Source organism: Natrix helvetica (assembly GCF_964273705.1).
Source record: "Natrix helvetica genome assembly, chromosome: 4".
In the NCBI taxonomy this organism is placed as follows: Eukaryota; Metazoa; Chordata; class Lepidosauria; order Squamata; family Natricidae; genus Natrix; species Natrix helvetica.
This window is the reverse complement of record NC_138550.1, coordinates 72589618-72609594: the sequence shown is the minus strand read 5'-3', so window position 1 is coordinate 72609594 and position 19977 is coordinate 72589618. Positions and strand designations below refer to the sequence as shown.

General features: G+C 42.0%; 1 protein-coding gene across 12 annotated transcripts in view; it reads left to right on the top strand.

Annotated features, from left to right (window-relative positions):
• The window catches only part of CXXC5 (CXXC finger protein 5), a 134284-nt gene that overhangs the window by 79229 nt on the left and 35078 nt on the right, over nt 1-19977 (top strand). For all 12 annotated transcript variants that reach the window (XR_014175157.1, XM_081950082.1, XM_081950085.1 and 9 more), the window contains exon 2: nt 15988-16109. The gene's annotated coding sequence lies outside the window, so the exon portion shown is untranslated. The remainder of the gene's footprint in view (nt 1-15987; nt 16110-19977) is intronic.

The following is a 19977-nucleotide window of genomic DNA, read 5'->3' as shown; positions in this document are numbered from 1 at the left end:
GTCGGCCGTTCTGGTTCCCAGACAGCATTGTGGGCCGTGCCAAGAAGAAGCACCGGGAGCTGGTGGAGTGGCATCCCTAGGGAGTGCAAATGGCTGGCTTGAAGATCTGAGGCAGCGGCTGACTAGCATGGAGTTGCGGCATCACAGGCAGTGTTGGCCATTCTCCTCAGAAAGCAGTCAACACGTGTGGCTGTGGCCATTTTCCCCTTCAGGAGCCTCATGTAGCAGCGGCCATTTTGCACCTAAAGCCTCACAGTGTAGGGGATTAACAGCTGCATCCTAGAAGCAACAGGTCCCAAAGGCCAGTTAGGAGGTCTACAATCCACCAGAAGAGGTGCTGTGAATACTGTGCGGGTGCGAGGGCATTGATACAATGGTGGATTCAGCTTCTGAGGCAGAAGGTGGCTCAACATCTGCCACAACCTCCAGGGCAAAGTCAGCCCATAAGAAGAAGCTCCAACCTAGTCAGAGCCCTTCTAGGGCTGCTCAGAGAGATGAAGCAAGGCATCAGAAAGCCATCAATAAACCAGGGCGGAGCATTCCAGGGAGAGGAATGAGAGCAGGCCCAGTACATTATTGGCTTTACAGCTCTCCCCACAGTCGTTGGTAGCTCGCCAACAATCTCGCTCCCCTTCCCCAGCTGACTTGCAGGATTCCTCTAGGGCTAGCTCTCTATCACCTCCCCTTTTAGCCACGGAAGTGGAAGGTGACTCAGGTGACTCTTTTGCATTCTTAGCACCTACATCACAGCAAGCAGTGCATAGGACAAGACTGGCTCCTCAAGCGTGCCCAGGTTCACTGGAGGAAGGTGTGAGAGACCTTCCTGATAATCTCAAATCCCTTATCCACGATGCTATAACTCAGGGAATAGCTTCAGGCCTCCAACAGAGGCAGCCACCTGATTTAGCAGATTTTGAGATAATGGCAGCCCAGTGCCAAAATCAATTACATTTGGTGGCATGGACATCTCGCCCTCGTAGGCCCATATTACCCTCATTAAGGAGCAAGATGTCTGTAATGGAGGAGGAAGATCAAAGGGGCCTGGACCTTTCAGATGATGAGGGCTAAACTGACATTCTGGCCTTCACTGGCCTATTTCCTCCTGCCTTATTTCGATCATTACTATTTAAAGCCAGAAGCACTACCAAGCTAGGCACAGGAGCGACTCAGATGCTATTCCTTGTGAAATAGCTAATTATCCTCTGTAAACTAGGAGGAAGATGCTCTAAGGCATCCATATCCTCATAAGGTTCATTTAGCTGCGGAATATCCGGCGCCTGAGGAGCCAGAATAGGCCCTGGCACCAGGTAGTCTCGGGAAGTACCCTCAAGGGGATCTCCCATGACAGCCCTAATCCCCCGGGTGAGACAGAAGGGGAGTGGGAGATGTCGAGTCTAGCTCTTCTAAATCTGACAGGGGACAGGTCTGGAGAGATGACCTGTGACTGGAAGCCCTAGAAGGTGACCTGGATCTGTGCCTCTGTGCCTCCCTGAGGTGCTCAGCCTGTGCCACCCGCTTCTCTAGGGCCCGCTGGCTACGCTGCTCATCTTTCAGAGAAGCCCTGAGCAACTGTGCCCTTGGTAGTTTTGCCCCTGGTGGTCCTTTGGGAGGACTCCAGTTCCACCCCTGAGATACTTGCGGCTGCCAAATTCCCCACCTGGGCCTCATTCCTGGTGTCCACCATTATGTGGGCTACACGCCCACATAATGGTGGACACCCACTAAACCAGCAAGGTAAAAGGTGTTTGTTAGCTGTTCGGCTGCTCAGCAGGAATTTTCGGCTGTTCCAAGTCTCTGGTGGAGACTAGAGCTCTGTTTGTCTCTTCTCCGGTTTCTGAGGCTCGCAGCATCGCGGTTTGACTCATGGCACGTTCAAAATGGCCACCCGTCAATCAAATGATAATCCTGAGCTGGCTGCCTCGTGGATGAGCTAAAATGGGTGGCCATCAATCAACTTTAAAATGGCTGCCCGCTGAGAAGCGCGCTGCTTCTGTGGCCTGACTGCTCACTGCTGTTAAAGGAGATGGTGTTTTCCAATGCCCGGGCTACAGCCAAAGCAAACTGTATTGTTTTTGACTGCATTTGGGCCAGTCTCCCCCTCCACGGAAGAAGGCAGGCTCCGCGTGACTGGGGAGGTCAGATAGACAGCTCTCCAGTGCCCCGAGAGGCGGCTGCAGAACTGTGGCCCCACAAACTGTCAACAGGCAAGTAATTTAGAAGTTTTAGAATATCCAATTGAACTAATCAATCAAGCTTTAGTCTAAATACCTGAGGATCAAAGAAATCACAGTCTGTTTGGACCAAAGACTGAGATAAAACTGAGAGAATACCCTACCCTACACCTTTCATGCGTCACTATAGGCTAGATGATGCATAAGTGTCCTTTGGACTCAGAGTGTTGCACCAAGTATTGGCCCCGACAGCTGCTACGGATTCATAACTATATATTTCCCACCCTGTGGACAGTAGCTTGGGTACGTCCCACCAGTGGCACCTCCCACAGTATGTCATGGAGAACGAACGTTAGTACTTACCTGAACGTCACTTCTCATGACATCGCGGGAGGTGCCACATCCACCCTAGTTAGTTGTAGTGGGCTGGCGTGGGAGGGGGGTACCCTTGTTATGATTTCTGTTTTAGATCATTCTACTCGACACGACCTTGAGGAAACTGGGGCAGGAGGAGTAGAAGCGTGGCTGCAACTATTTTTCTCTCAGTCTATGGACCAATCAGCACTGATGATAACCCACCAGTGGCACCTCCTCCAGTATATCATGGAGAACTAGATGGCTCTTCTCGAAGTTGACCAAGAAGCCATGAGCTTGCAAGGTGGTAATGGTTAGGTCTAGGTCATGTAAGGCCCAGTGGGGGGAACCAGCTTGGATGAATATATCACTCAGGTAGCATTGTAGCCTAACCGGGATAGAGCGTTTATAGGCAGCAAACATAGCCAAAACTTTAGTAAAGATTCGACGGGTCGATGCCAACCCAAAGGGGAGAACCCTATACTGGTAGTGAACTCCAGCATACAAAAATTGAAGGAGCTTCCTATATTCTGGATGGATCATAATGTGTAGACATGCTTCTGTTAGATCTATGTAGGCAAGGGAGTTGCCTTCCCTAACACCTTCCAGAATGGAATGAAGAGATGACATCTTGAACCTCTTATACACTAAATAAGAATTTAATCATTTAAGATCCAGTATTACCCTCCATCCCCCCCCCCCCAAGACTTCAACGCATGAAGAGATTGGAATAAAATCCCACACACTACACCCTGAGGGACCAACTCTATATCCTGGATTTTTATCAGGTGAGGAAGCTGATTGCATTAGCTGTCTCTTCTGTTCACTCTTAGAGGAAGTGAAGGTCGAGAAGATGTCTGGGGGTGTGGAGAGAAATTCCAGAGTGAGACCGAATTTGACCTTATTAAAAACCCAGGAGTCTGAAGTAATATTTTCCCATAGGTCAGCAAATATGGTTAATTAACACTGATGATAACCCACCAGTGGCACCTCCCACCAATGTCATGAGAAGCGATGTTCAGGTAAATACCAATGTTCATTCCCACAACTCAACTATTGCATCTGGGTGCTATAATTGACACACTGACAGGGACGGTGTTCCTTTCACAGAACACCAGGATAGTTTAATGACCTTGATACGACAAGGTCGATGAATAGAATGATGGGTGTCCATTGCACTTCTATCAAAGCTGCTAAGGAAAATGATATCTTGCATAGATCTAGTACCCTGTGTGAGGCTTCATGTTAGGATGTTACAATGGTTCCTTCTCCCTTACCAGAGGAGCAGGCGCAATGCCCCTGTGTCCAAGTCAGAGTGTCTCCATAAGTGCTGCTTTCCCTGAGGTTGTGGTCATCCCCAACATTGACGAAAGGGTGCATGTTCAAAGAGTCCTAAAGACTCATGGTGACCATGAATGCAAGTCTCTATGGATGGGGTACCCTGTTTGACTCTCACCTGGCTCAGGGCTGCTGGTCTCGAGCAGATCTCTAACACAATATCAATTAGTTGGAACTAAGGGCAGCTCACCTGGTCCTCCATCATTTTCAGCCACTGCCGGACAACGTAGCCATAAAGTCACATGTCAACTGACAAGGCGAAACCCATTCCAAGGCACTCTGGGTGGAGGCAGAAAGACTAGGGATTTGGTCAGAGAAACATCTTCTGCCATCAAGGCAGTGCACATCTCAGGAGCGGCAAATCGTCAAGCAGATTGGCTCAGAAGGGCCAGGGTGGACCAGACAGAGTGGCAGTTACATCCCGAGCTGTTCGAGGAAATCTGTAGGAGGTTCGGTCGTCCAGAGGCGGACCTATTTGCAACTCCAGCGAACACCCAGCTCCCCAGATTTTTCTCTCAGTTTCCAACTCCAGAAGCGGAGGGGAGCAGCGCCCTATGCAGCCAGTGGCCAAAGGGATTGCTTTATGTGTTCCCTCCCCTTCCTCTAATACCAGGGGTGTTGAGGGAGATAGTGTCAGAGGGGGCGGAAGTCTCATACTTGTAGCCCCACACTGGCCTCGACGGCCTTGGTTTGCAGACTTGGTGGGATCTCCCTGCACCAGGGGGTACTGGTCCATCTGGAGCCACAATGGATCCAGTTGACCACCTGGCCTTGTGAAGGGCCTTCAGAGGAAAGCTAACTTCTTCTCCAGAGTGATAGGGACTATTGAGGCGTCTAGACGCCCATCCACTACCAGAATTTACAACACTACATGGACTACATTCTGTAGATGGTGTCAGGAATCACACATTGATCCCACATGACCCTCGATTCCACAAATTCTGGAGTTTCTCCAGGATGGCCTGGACAAAGGGCTTTCCCACAACACTATCCGATGACAAGTTGCGGTGCTGCTGACTGCATTGGCGGGTGATGGTAGGGAGAATCTAGCTTGGCACCAAACGGTTTCTCAGATGGTGTGGCCAACCTAAGACTCCCGGTGATCCATAGATTCCCAACCTGGGATTTGACCACGGTGCTGCTGGCTCTCATAAAAGAGCCATTTGAACTGTTAAGAACAGTCACATTGCAATTCTTGACACTCAAAATGGCCTTTTTAATGGTAATAACATTAGTGAGGCGCATATCAGAACTGGGAGCTCTCTTGGTGAGGGAAGATCTATGTATATTCCGCCCAAGTACTGCGGTTCTTTGTCTAGATCCAGCCTTCATTCCAAAGGTCAATTCATGCTTTCACAGGGCTCAGGAGATCATCCTTCCTGACTTTTGTCCCATTCCTTCCCACGATAGGGAGAGAAACTGACATAGATTAGACATTAAGAGGGCACTCTATCTATCTCAAAAGGACAGCTCTCACTAGAAGAACAGAGGTTCGTATCATTTTGGTCTTCCTCTGTAGGCTCTATAGAGTTTTCCCTTCCACCATTGGGCATTGGCTGAGGGCTCAAGGTATTCCTTTATTTCAGGGAATTACAGCTCACTCGACCAGGAGCACCACAACTACAGCAGCATGGGCAACTCAAGCCCCTATTGGTGATATATGTAGGGCAGCTACATGGGCCTCACCATCGCTGTCAAGGCATCCTTCTGCTGAAGGGTGCTTCAAAGAGTGCATGCTCCATCGGGAACTCTGGACCAGTCAGTTCCCCACCTTTAGGACAGCCACTTTTGGTATGTCCCAATCCTGGACCCTCCTGCAATATCAACTGGAGAAGTAACGTTGGTCCTACCTGACACGTTGCTTCTCAGTGAATGGCAGGAGGGTCCTGTTTCTGCCCTGATAGGTTAGGTCTATAGTTCACTCTGGGCTCGTTAGCTGCGGGGTAGGGGCTGCTCTTCTATTTCATCTCCAAATATGGCTATGGCTTCGTTGGAACTGGAGCCAAGCAAGAGAGGGCTGGAGGCGTGGCTTCAATTATGACTCAGTCTCTGGGCAGATAAAGATGAAACAACCCAATCCTGGACCCTCCTGCAATCCACTGAGAAGCAACATGTCAGATAGGACCAACGTTACTTCTCCCCTGCATTCATGAAGGCAGGCAGTTCCCAATCCAGTTGACCACTTCTCCCAATGCCAGAAGAGTCTGGACAGGGTGGATTTGTTTTAAATCAAGGCAATTTAAATCATGATTTAAATCACTAGTAAAAACGCTTGATTTAAATCAACTCGATTTAAATCATAATTTTTAAAGAGCAACTGTCATCTCTGTCCCGCAGTGGCTCTTCCTCTGATCCGCTGTTGACTCACTGACCATCCCATTTACTTTAATGGGACTGCTGGTGATGCTGCAGTGACACAACAAGGTGAGGGACGTGGCAGGCAGCAGGTGAGTGGATGCCTGCTAACAGGTTTTGCCATGATGGATCTGAAATGACAGGTACTCTTTAATATATTTATAAACTGCTTAGAAGGTTTCACTTTCATTTTTAGTACCTGCCCTTCCTCCTCACACTTAGAGCCTGATGGTACCGATGCATTTCTCTTCAAACAGTTGTAGTGTACATAGATATGCAAAACAATGGGATTAAGGAATAATCCTGAACTTTGTTTTATGATTTATCTCATGGTTACTATGAAATTGTGTGAATGCATCAATGCAGTGCATGTTATCTCAGCTTGCGGAGTTTGGATTCATTGAATGAGTTAACCAAAAGTGTAAATATTGCAGAATATATAGCCTCATGCTAGATAATTAAGCTCCATTTCATGCTGAATAAACTAAATTATTAAAGTATGTTAAATGGAAAACTATCTTTAGATAGATTTTTTTACTCCAAAAGAATTTTATTAAAATAAGTTTGATAAAAATAAAAAATGCAATTTAAATTTTAAAAAATCAAATTTTAAATTTTAAAAAGCTGATTTTTTAAAAATAAATCCATCGATTTTCATTCACTGTGGGTGTGGGACCACATCATCCTCAGCTCCTCGACTCTGGATCTTCCAGGGGATATGTGCCATCTCCGGCGGATGGTCCTGATTCCGACTCCTCTTCCTCCTCTGAATCAAGATCCAACAGGATCACGAGAAAGCTTTAATTGAGAAGACAGCCTCTGCAAAGAAGTTGAAGAAATAGTGGACTACCCAGTTAACTGCTGCAAATCAATAATACAAGACAGTCTATAAACAACAGCATGATAAAGTAACAAAAACGAAGCATTGAAATATTTGTAAGAAATACTGTTTGCCTGCAAGCAGGAACTAATAAGACCACAAATAGATAAAGTAATTAAAAAATGAAAGTAAAGTGCCCTGGGACTTTAGTATTCAAACAGACAAATATCTGCTATACAAAATCCCAGACTTTATTGAAAAGAAAGACAAAAAAATTCTGGATGGTGGATATGGCGGTACCTGGAGATAGCATAACAGAAGACAAAGAACTGGAGATCACAAAATCACAAATTTGAAAGACCTGCAAATAGAAGTAGAAGGATTGTGGCAAAAGAAAGCAAAGAAAGTACTGATATTAATTGATGCCTTGGGTGCAATTCCAAAATGTCTGGAGTACCACTTGAACATATTGGTAAAATCACCATCAATCAATTGCAAAAAGCAGCTTTAGTTGAAAGAGAATACTTTCTCACTCCTGTGAGAATACTTTTCACATAGTCAAGCACCAACATCTGACTCCCAGATCTTTGGGAAGAACTCAGTAGGTAGATAAAAATGCCAATTTGTCTAAACATGTGGCTGATTGTTAACCATAACTGTATTTTGTTCTAAATTGTGAACTGGCCAGAGTTGTTCTGGCGTCGGACGGTGCCAAAATAAAATAAATAAACAGCATTATTTTTGTTTTCACTGTTTGCCCTCAAGCAGCTGTTTACACTAAAAATCTGGTGTTGGGGATAAACCTAGAATAAACCTAGGTTTATCCTATTCTAGGTTCATTCTAACTCCTATTCTAAACTCCTATTTAGCCCACTTCAAACAATATTTTTTAAAATTCTATTTTTTTTGTTCCTTGTAGAAAAAAGATCACGGGATGTGATACTGTTAATTTGTAATGTGTACTGTGTATGTATTGAAAAGTATTCATAAGCATCAATCACATATCAACCTATATGCTTTGTCAACGACATTCCAACCCTACCAGATTTGAAAGAAGACCTATTTTCTCATCTCTCTTGCCGGGGTGTAAACTGCCTGGGGTTTCACAAATAAGGCCACCTTAACACCATAACAATAGAGTATCACTACTTGAAGACTAAGTTGGAGTACCTTACTCAGTTCATCATGATGGCCTGAAATGTCTCATTGTGTATTTTCTATGTTACAAATGACAATTGAAGGATCATCTCCTCTTTAGTAGGACATGTTTTCATAACCATTTATCTAGAAACAAACTTGTCGGGCCTTTCAGCAGGATAGGATTCCAGTGTCTAAAGAAGTGGGCTGTGAATTAGTATTGCCGGAAAAGGGATGTTTGAGAGTAGCAGCCAATAAATAGATTCTGGACCAACAGGAATAATTTCTCCTTGCATACCTATGAAATACTTTTACTGTCCTTCAGCACCTATGCCAGCTGGAAGAAATATAATGCTGTTGGCAGCCAATTGCCAGCATGCCAGTCCATTGGCTGCATTCAGAATTGTTTTGACTCTGAGTGCCACCCCAATTCTGATGTCACTCAGCATTTAGCAGAATAGAAAGTGTCACAATTAGGAAATTAGCTATTTTTAAAAAAGTAACCATTTGATATATCCCACTTGAATGAGTTCAGTGTTTTCTTGAGGTAGCTCATAACAATTTCTTCTACCTTGCGAACTTCAAGAAGTAACAGTAGCAGCTGGTGTCACAGCTGGGAGACAGAGGAAGATGCCAGTGTGGCGATATCAAAAGACTACTAACAATGGCTATTGAACAAAAATCATATAGGAGGCAGAATGAGAATTAGCTTATCAATAAATATGCATTCAGGGATTCTGGATTTGTGGAGTATCAGGAAAAAAAGCAGCTGAGTTTAAAGAGAGAAGTTGAGAACAATAAAATGGTTTGTGAATATGTTAAGAGTAAAAGAGGGAAAAGAAACAAGGGGAACTGAGTAACAAACAGCAAAAATGATCTTAACATTTAAGATTTAAACGTAAGTCTTGAATTCTTTAATATTTCTATTATTGATTTGATAAAATAATTATTAGAAAAATTTGGGATGAAATATAATTACAAGTGAAGTAAATGTTCAGCTGGGTCATTTATAAAACTAAAGATAGAAATATTATAAAGGGTGATATATGCAAAGGCTTTTTCAGAAAGATAAAAGTATACTTTTTGCAGTTACAGAATCAACACTCCAAAAAACCCATTCAAATGCAATTATCATAGTACCTAGTAGTACTAGTCTCTGGGAATCCTAATAGGCACAACTACAATATTTTTATGGTTTTCTAAGGTTGTCTGTAGTGTTTGTTAGTGCCTCTTGTTGTATTAGGTCTGAGTTCTGCCATAATTTTGTGGAGGAAAAGTTTTATCCTGTTGTAGGGTTGCTCAATGCAACACATCTGCCTTTAGTTTAGGTGTTTGAAAGGAGAATAATTGTGCCTTAACGAATTATAGAGCTTGTCCCCCAAATAGCTATTTGTCTGAAACGGTATAGGGTTTCCTGCCTAGGCAGGGGGTTGGACTAGAAGACCTCCAAGGTCCCTTCCAACTCTACTATTGTATTGTATTGTAATTTTCATATACACATAATAGTTTATATTAATTTATATAATGTACTGTATTTTTTTGCACTATAAGACGCTCTAGACCAGTGACGGTGTATCTTTTTTGGCTCATGTGTCATAAGCAGGGGGGTCATGCGCGGCCATGCCGCACCCATAATGCAATGTGTGACCCCCCCTAGCGTGCATGCGTGCGTGACAGATGCTCCCCCCCATTTTTGCATCCTTTTTTTGCCTCCCCAGGCTCCAGAGGTTTTATAGGAGCCTGGGGAGGGTGAAAAAAGCTTCCCCGCCCTCCCTGGAGGCCCTCTGGAGGCTTCAGGAGCTTCCCTGAAGCCTCTGGAGCACAAAAAACCAGCCCTAAGGGCAAACCAGAAGTTCAGGAATGGACTTCCAGTTTGCTCGTAGGGCCGGTTTAAGCCCTCCAGAGCTTTCAGGGACCTTCAGGAGGCTTCCCTGAAGGATCCGGAGGATGAAAAACAACCCAACGAGCAAATCGGAAATCAATTCCGGTTTGTTCGTAGGGCCGTTTTCAGTCCTCCAGAGCCTTCAGGAGGCTTCCCTGAAGGCTCCGGAGGGCTTAAACCGGCCCTACGAGCAAACCAGAACTCCATTCCCGAACTTCCGGTTTGCCTGTAGGGCCGTTTTTTTGTACTCTGGAGGCTTCAGGGAACCTCCTGAAGCCTCCGGAGGGCCTCTGGGGGGGGGGGAGGCTGTTTTCTCCCTCCCCAAGCTCCTATAAAGCCTCTGGAGCCTGAGGAGGGCGAAAAATGGCTTTTAAAAAGGCTGAACTCAGCTGGCCAGTGCATGCATGCGCACTGGCCAGCTGACAGGGCAACGCCTCGCGTGCCCTGACAAATGGTTCCACGTGCCACAGTTTCACTATCCCGGCTCTAGACCATAAGATGCACCCAGATTTTGGGGAGGAAAACAAGAAAAAAAATCTTCTGCTTCCTCCCAGCAATTTGCCTCCTTGCAGCAAACAGTAAACACCCTGATTTAACATAAGCCTGATTTAGCACAAGCAGCCAATTGGTGGTTGGATCAACCTCTTGGAATACCACCGATCAGCCGTTTCAGTCTGCGGGGCTAGCTGAACTCTGCCTCTGCGTGCCCCATTTTTGGCCTCCACGTGGCCCATTTTCGGCCCATTCCAGGCAGCGGGGATCGCAGTCGCTGCTGATCACTGCCACTGCCACTGCCACTGCCACCACCATTTGGCAGTGATTGGCAGTGGCGATGGATTGCGGTGATCCCTGCAGCCTGGAACAGCTGATCGGCGGTATTCCAGGAGGCCAATCCAACCACCAAATCAGCTACTCGTGCTAAATCAGGCTGTGATGAAGCTGACTAGACTGTTTGCTGCAAGGAAGCAAATTGCTGGGAGGCAGAGATCTGAAGGGTGGGGGCTGGCAGGTGGGTGGTGCTTTGGCATTGTTCACTCTATAAGATGCACAGACATTTTCACCCACTTTTTTTGGGAGGGGGGGGGAAAGTGTGTCTTATAGTGCGAAAAATAGGGTACTTCAGAGCAGCCTTTCACTGGATTTGAGCAATTTATAAATGTGATTGTAATTAATACCTCAAATCTTCACTATTGCAGTTACAATATTATTACCAGCAGTACAATCAAACGAATAAAATTTATAGTGGTTTTAAGACAAATCCTTCATTTCTGATAGAATGCTGCATCCAGATCCAAACTAATGTTGCTTGGGTGTGACTCCTACTTCAAAACTCAAGGTTTTTTTCCCCTGTTACATGTGATGTGTGTATACAGCAATTATTACAGAAAACTCAACTTTTGCTTTTCTCCTTAAAACAAAATGAGCCTTTTCTGTAGTGATTCACAACTCCCAAATGTTTCATTTTTAAATAATGCAAGTTGATTTCAAGGTGCTGAACTAGTATAAATAGCAAATTACATCAGAATCTATTAAATCAAATTAAATGGCTTGTCACTTATTTTTTCCTTTCCTCACCTTCTTTGGTTAAGCTATTCAAGTAATGATCATTTGAACTGGTGAGGAAGAACTGTCCAATAACTCAATTCAGATTCAGCTGAAACTCTACTGGGAGCTGCCTACATGGGTCCTTCTAAGTCAGGGGTGTCAAACTGGCAGTCCGTGGGCCGGATGTGTCATGCGCGGGCCACGCCCACCCCAGCTCTACAAAGTGAAAAGGTCATGAAACGTCACATGACAGCAATGTGATGCTGCGAGTTTGACCTCTGTGTTCTAAGTGGTCTCTTTGGCCTGATGCAGCTCTTTCCTTTTTTCTGAAGCAGCAGCTGCCACTCCTCTATAAAATTATCACTCAGAATGGTCAATAATTAACTCTTGGTTTCAAAGCAGTGGTGGGTTCTGGATCCCATTGCAACTGGTACGGTTGCAACAGGGCCCGGTGTTCACTACATGAATGCACGCAGCACGCACATGCGTCCTTACCTCTTGCGACACCTCCGCGATGCTCCAGGTGCTCGGTGGAGCGTCGTACAGGCTTCGTGTGCTCCATGCGCGGAAGTGCGGAAGAACTCAAATACAGTTAAGGAGCTCGGGAAGGCAGGTGGGCCCTCCGGAGCACTGGAACGGTACCCGGTGCTCCGGGCAGGCACCGGTATACTCATACCGGAACGTACTGCTTGCAACCCACCACTATTTCAAAGGTATTTTACCTTAGATTAGAAGGATAGACTAGAGTCTGGAGAGAGAATGAAGGATAGACACCAGGCTGAAATCAGACAGATTTAGAGTATGGCCTGGTAGTTAACAACCATGACTTAATCAGGATGGAACCTAACATTGGGTATAATGAGTTATTTGGTGTTAACCAGCCGAACATCTTTTTTCAATCTAGCTCTGAATTTATTCTCTTTCACATCCCATTTGTGGTTATGTATGCAAATCTGGTGAGAGCAGCAAAATAATGTCTTTGAGCCTCTTTAGGTGGCCTCTTGCATGAAGCTGATTATATTGAGTGGGACCATTAGCATATGTATCTGTTTTTAAGAATGATTATTATATATATCTCATTTTCAAGCATCAATAATCCTGTGAAATGCCTTGCAAGTAATATATAATGGAACGATAAATACCTGGAATCTCTTAGATTTTAAATTTGGTTAAAAAAAGAAGAAAAGAGAGCAGGCACGCATATTCTGCTCTTAGATATTATATTTAAAAATGCTGAAGATAGCCAGGAGCAATAGATTGCCTTCAGAGTTTGTTCAGTCTCATTTTCCGAACTCATGCTATCTCTCCCTCATGTTTCTGAGACTTGTGGAGACTGAAGGTTTGTTTGGGCTGAGACGCCTTTCAAATGTTATTCCTTGATGTAGAGCAGGGGTGTCAAACTAGATTTCATTGAGGTCCGCATCAGGCTTATGTTTGACCTTGAGAGGCTGGAGTGGGCATTGCCAGCTCAACCTCACTCGTGTTGGGGAGCCTATGGTTGCCTGAGCTCTCTGCCAGCAAAAATGGGCTCTTGAGCTGTTTTTCGCTGTGATGGCCTCCTGCAACCCTCTGCCACCCACGGCCCTCACAAGCTCCTTTTTTGACTGGGATGGCCTCCTTCAACCCTCTGCCAGCAAAAACGGAGTTCCATTTTCATTAGCAGAGGTACTATGGGCCAGTCTGTTGCTGTTTCCAGGGCAGCCCCGCGGGCCAGATCTAAGCACCCCCTGGGCTGAATCTGGGTCCCGAGCCTTGAGTTTGACACCCCTGATGTAGAAGATCAGTTATAGGATACAATGCATAAATGTATTACTAAGTAATCAAAGGCCTTTGTGAGGACTAAAGCAGTGTATGAGGACTAGGGTCTTAAATTATTATTCTAAAATAAAGCATTTAGAGCAGTGGTTCCCAACATGGGGCCCATGTCCCACAGGGGCAATTTGAACCTTGTTTAAACCAAATTAATGGCCTTTTAGGCTTCCACATGAGTAGAGTTCATTTTTTGAGTAAAGTAAGAATTACATGCCACGGAGTGGGGGGCATCAGGAATTTAGAGATGCTTAGGTGGGGCATAGCCAAAGAAAGGTTAGGAACCACTGATTTAGAGGTTTTCAACTTTTTCAATTTTTTTTCCTTATCTCTATTCCAGTAAACTTTTTTTTTACAAATGAAGCCAAAAATATGTGTCCCATAATAATGTTGCAGGATCCAATTTAGGTCGGTCGCCAGGACCAGAAGTTTAGTCTTCTGAGGTTTTGGAGTTATGCTGGAGTAAAACAAAAACCTCTGGTCCTGGTGATCTACCCAGATTGGATCCTGCAAACTTTTTTAACCGTAGCCACGAAAGTCGGCTTGGTAATTTTTGGTCAGTCTCTCGCTCAGCCCAAATCACCTTACAGGCTTGTTATTGTTGTTGGGAAAATAGGAGGAGGAAGGTAGGTTGGATATGTTCGTCCCTTGAGCTATGTGTAAAAGTAATAAAGATAGGATACAATAAATCACTTATTTTGTTTTGTGTTTAAGCTGATTTAGAAACTTTCCCCAGAAAAACATGAATATTAGCAATACGTACAAAAAGTAGGAGCTCTACATTCAACCTGTCATATTTTTCTTAACCACAGTATGGAAGTGGAATACCATTGCCACCTCCTAGGATGTTTTTCAATTTACCAATCTGTTTTATTGTGATATTCCCTATAGTCTCCCATCCTAATACTAACCATGCTTAGTCTTGGTTAACTTTTAGGCCCAGGCAAGATATTCAAATTGCTGCCACCTGTTGGTACTCTAAAGATATATATTTTTACTATATGCACATTTAATTGCTCTTCGAAGTTTCTGGCTGTGATGCCTAGAGCTAGAACATTTGCTATTTTTCATTAATCAGAAATAATTCAGTACTATCTTTTCTAAGTAACAAATTTTACTAAAATGCATAAGGTTTTATGCTATAGTTCACAAGCTAGAGATACTATGGATAAATATTCATCCATTTTCTAGAAAACCTATAGGCAACAAACAGGAAAAAATGGATGCTTGTTGAAGCCTGCTGAAAAACGTAGCAAAATCAAAAATATATTAAGACTCATCAGAAATCATTCCAACATTTATTTTAATTAGCATTCTGGGGTGATAGTGGAATTCAATGTGTGTAAGTACAAGGTGGCTCTTCATTGTCTTATTAAAGTTAAGATATATAGAAAGCTCTCATTAATGAACAAACAAAATCATTAGGCTTATTTTTTAAATTTTCTTGTTGAGAAACATTGTGAACAAAGCCTACAAGCAACTATGCCCTTCATACTTCAACTAATGTATTATTTAAACTTGTATATTACTTTTTGTTTGGAATTAGGATGTAAAGATGCCTCATTACAGTGTTTAAACAGTTCTAGCTATCACCTGCATTGGTAATGAAATTTGAGTGGGTAATCTAATTGGTTCAGTGACCTGTTAGATTTACAAGGGAAATCTTTTAAAAGGGTGTAATGCAGCAGACTTTCTTTCCTGAGTAATTTAGACATTCTCCTAAATCTCACAACATACTGTCCCTGTGATGTCTAAAGACTTTCGTGGGTGCTCAGTTGCATATCTGTCAAAAATCTCTAAATTATAGCCATTTTTCAGTGGGTACAAGGCTTTTGGATGGGATGAACAGTTAACTTGTTAACTTTGTTTGCTTATTGAATTATTGTCATTGCTCCCTATTTTTTTCCTCCTCCTCTTCCTCCTCCTCCAACACTATTGACCCAAAATAAATTACTTTTTGGTTTTGTACCTTATTTAAATTGCTGCTGGAAAGGACTGTAATGTGGCAGTATTCGGGTTATATTACTGATAGGACAGCATCTTATATACAATTTGTAACATTATTTTAACTGACTAGGGAGAAATTATCACTAACAGATATTGTCACCATAATGTTTAACAAACTATTAATAAACGATAGATAGCTTTAAATGTTGGGCCCAAAATTAACAATTTTAAAGAGGGAGAACTTTTACTTTACTTTACTTTACTTTTATTTAGATTTTTATACCTCCCCCTCTCCCCAAAGGGACTCGGGGCGGTGTACAGTCAAATAAAAACACATCAATAAATAGAAAATACAAACACAAAGAGGAGGCAATAAGAAACTGTACATATCTGAAGTAAAGTAATTAAAAGCAATATTTAAATACCCTAAAAATACCCAATTAAAATATCTGCCAGGAGGTAGAATAAAACTATAAATGGGCCAGGCCGGCTAAACGGAACAGGTGAGTCTTCAGTTTTAGCTGATAAACAATGGGAACTGAACTAATTATGTACTGTAGATAAGAAGCATATGTTTCCATGAAATGATTGATGCATAATAATATTTTTTTCTGTGTTTCATTATCCAGGGAGGAATCTGAAGATTTGTGGATGGATTTCATATGGAATATCATTTAATGTACTGAGATAAATAGAAGAACAGGCCACACACCTTTCTGCTTCTGTTTACATTTCAGGTTCAAATACTAAGGTAGATCATTGCTTCAATTAATTTACCAAATTAAATCACTTTAAAATAAATCAGAGAACTGAAGTTGTGTTTGGTTGCCTCTACTGAACTAATTGCAATGTTTTTACAGCTGTTTTTTCTAAAATAAAACCATTTGATTTAGATGTATTTGGTATATCTAGGAGAAGAGTTGAAGGTTGAAGAATACTGAAACCATCAACAATCTAAAAAATCATTTCCTTATTTCATTTTGTGGGAAACCAATGACATATTATATAAGTAGCAAAAAAACATACGGTCCCCTGGTATATGATCGCAGTTATACTGCTGAGCCCCATGGGATAGAAAGTTACCTGTGATTGTGTTAGGCAATTAGCCTAGATACTAGAGGTGAGATTCAGCAGGTTCTAACCAGTTGTGGAGAACCGGTAGCGGAAATTTTGAGTAGTTTGGAGAACTGGTAAATACCACCTCTGACTGGCCCCGCCCCCATCTATTCTCTACTTCCCGAGTCCCAGCTGATCAGGAGGAAATGGTAGTATCGTTCCCCTGGAGTGGTGTGGGAATGGAGATTTTCAAGTTTTGTAGTCCTGAACTCTATTGTTTCTTCCTAAGAATTATAATAATTAGTTTCTGTCCTCAGTCTGGTTATTAGTTAGAAAAGGTATGATGACCATAGTTGTTACTAGATTTATTATAAGGGAGAAATCTGGAGGTAGAGTTGGTTTCATGAAATCCAAGAATTCTTAGATATGTTCTAGTTTCATAATAGTCAGCATCTCATTGTTCAGTAGCAGTCTTGAAAGAGCAGTAAAATACAGAGCACAGAATTGATGAGTAGCTGAAAAAAGTACAGACCTTCTTCTACTTAGGACTGAGTTATGTTCCTGAGGCTGTTCATAAGTTCATTTTGATTGCAAGTCCAACAAGCAATAAAAACATGTGCAGTACAGTTGTTACCTTACAGTACGTAATGGATCTGTTAATAGTATACTGGTGGAAGCTGGGAGAAGGCAGGAAGGGTTAGTTTCTTGCATGCCCCTTAGATAAATACCTTGCTACAAATCTTTTCCTGCCTTCTTCCCAATTCCAGGACCTTCTAGTTTTGATTACAGATTGGTTTGTTCATATCAGCAAAAGCTTGCAACTTGAAAGTTAATTAGTCAGTAACCTGCTTCCCCCCTCCACTCGATTTTTTAATATCCTCATTGGAACTGGCTAAGATGAATGCAGGCCATGTGGGTATAAAAAGGAAGCATTTCTTGTAACTTTCCAGATGTACTGTATATTCTGAAGATTACTTCATGTTCATGAATTATGCATTAGCTTCTTTTAACCATCTTACCATAGTGAGATGAGACTAGGCAAATAGGATGAGGGCTTACAAAGATGGGATCTTATGGCCCAAAGATTTATCTTGGGCCAAACTCACTGATCTTGATGGGACTTATTTTAAAATTGCCATTTCTAGGCTAGATGTTAGATTTGTTCTATCTAATGTATGCCAGCTTTGTGACTGAATTCTGTTGAATTGAAGTGCCTTATCTGGTGGCATACCCATCAATATTAATAGCAGTAGAACCTAGACTTATGTACCACTTCATAGTGCTATAGAACACACTCTAAGTAATTTACAGAATCAGCCTATTGCCCCCAACAACCTTGGGTCCTAATTTTACCAACCCAGGAAGGATGGAAGGTTGAGTCAACCTTTGAGCTGTTCAGGATTGAAATGCTGGCAGTGTGCAGAGTCAGCCTGCAATACTGCATTCTAACTATTGCATCACTACAGCTCAAATCTTGATTTATCTCAAAACCTAAATTGTAAACACCTTAGATGACAGTTTGTTGAAGGAATTCCAGGGCTGTTGGCTTGACTGAGAAGTTTAAAAACTTCTGGAAGAAAATAATAATAATAATAATTAATAATAATAATAATAGGCCTAACTGTTGACCACATACTCAGCTGCTGTAAAAAAATTGCACAGACTGACTATAAAATGCGGCACAATTCAGTGGCATAAATGATCCACTGGAATTTGTGCAAAAATTATAATATTAAAACAACAACAAACTGGTGGGAACATAAGCCTGAAAAAGTCACCGAAAATCAGATGGTCGAGATCCTGTGGGATTTTCGTATACAAACAGACAAAATACTAGCGCATAACACACCAGACATCACACTGATTGAGAAAAATAAGGTTACAATCATAGACATCGCAATACCAGGTGATAGCAGGGTCGCCGAGAAGGAATATGAAAAAATTGCAAAATACCAGGACTTAAAAATCGAAATTCAACGATTATGGCACAAACCAGCAGTGGTAATTCCAGTGGTAATCGGCACACTGGGTGCTATTCCAAAAGCACTGGAATTACATTTAAAACAGTTAAAAATTGACAAAATCACCATCAGTCAAATGCAAAAGGCTGCACTGCTTGGATCCGCACACATATTACGAAAATACGTTACGACGTCAAATCCGGCGAAACAACTGGCCGCTGTGATACAATTCTGTTGATATAATAATAATAGGCCTTTTGAAGACAACTAAGTTAAAAGCTGAATATAAGGAAGAAGTAATTGAGAAGCGAACTGAAAATTGGAAAAGCAAAGCTATGTATGGCCAATACTTGAAAAGTATTGAAGGCAAAGCTGACCAAAAACTAACTTGGAACTGGTTAACATCAGGAGTACTCAAAAAAGGAACAGGCTTTGTTTTGGCAGCTTGAAGAACAAGCCTTAGCCACAATCTGCATAAAGGCAAAAATTCAACATGTTACCACCAATAGCAAATGTCGCCTCTGGGTGGGGCCCGACTAGTAATCAATGCCAAATCCGGCGAAACAACTGGCCACTGTGATATAATCGTATAATAATAATAATAATAATAATAATAATAATAATAATAATAATAATAATAATAATAATAATAATAGATTTTTGCTTTAAGAAGACTACATGAATGCAGTCAGCAAGAATCAAGGCAACCTTTACTTTTTACTTACTGAATTCATTGGGATTTATTCTTGGAGTCAGAATTACAGAGGCTGTTTAAGGTACTAACTTATTAAGGAAAAAATTTCAAAAATCCAGAAAAAATAATCCTAGTTACCATTTTCTCCGAGCGGAACAACTGTGCATAATCGGGAACTCTCAGAAGAAAAATCAATTACTGAATATTTTTTCCTTTTTGAATAAGAATCATTTTTCAGAAACAAGGTTTTATTCAAAATGCTGAATGAAAAAAATTATGTAACAGTCTGAGCATTCTAGTACAATATTGAACTTCAGAGTTATAATCACATAATGTTTAATAATCTTAGTAATTCTTACTGTATGAGTTTGTGTTACTAAAGTTGTGTTTTTTAGTCAAAACCTTTTCGTAGATAGCAAAAATTAAAACACACATGCCAAGGTAGCATACTTTTAAGTCTTTCTGTAAAACATTGCATAAATGTATTATTTATCTTTGCAGCTTTTTGGAAGACTTTCTAAGTATTGCACAGATATATGGTTTTCATATGAATTAAACTCTGTAGGTAGAGACTGAAGTCCTTCTCACAATTATCACAGAGAATGAATCTTAATTCTGACTAAAGAACATACAAAACATGCTAAGCATAAATAAAATTAAGGAAAATTCTTAATGGATTTTGTATCTCATTTTCAGAGCTTTTTTTTTGGGAGGAAAGCTAAGTAACTTAGGTGTGCTAGGTAGTTCAGTGTTACATGCTGTGAATGTATTCATGATCTTCTTTAATGCAGTCAAAAATTAATACTCAATAATGTGGAATAAATTATATATGGATGAAAAGGTGTAAATTATAACATTTCTTGGACATACCAGCCAATTGATTGCACATTTTATATAGAATGAAAATG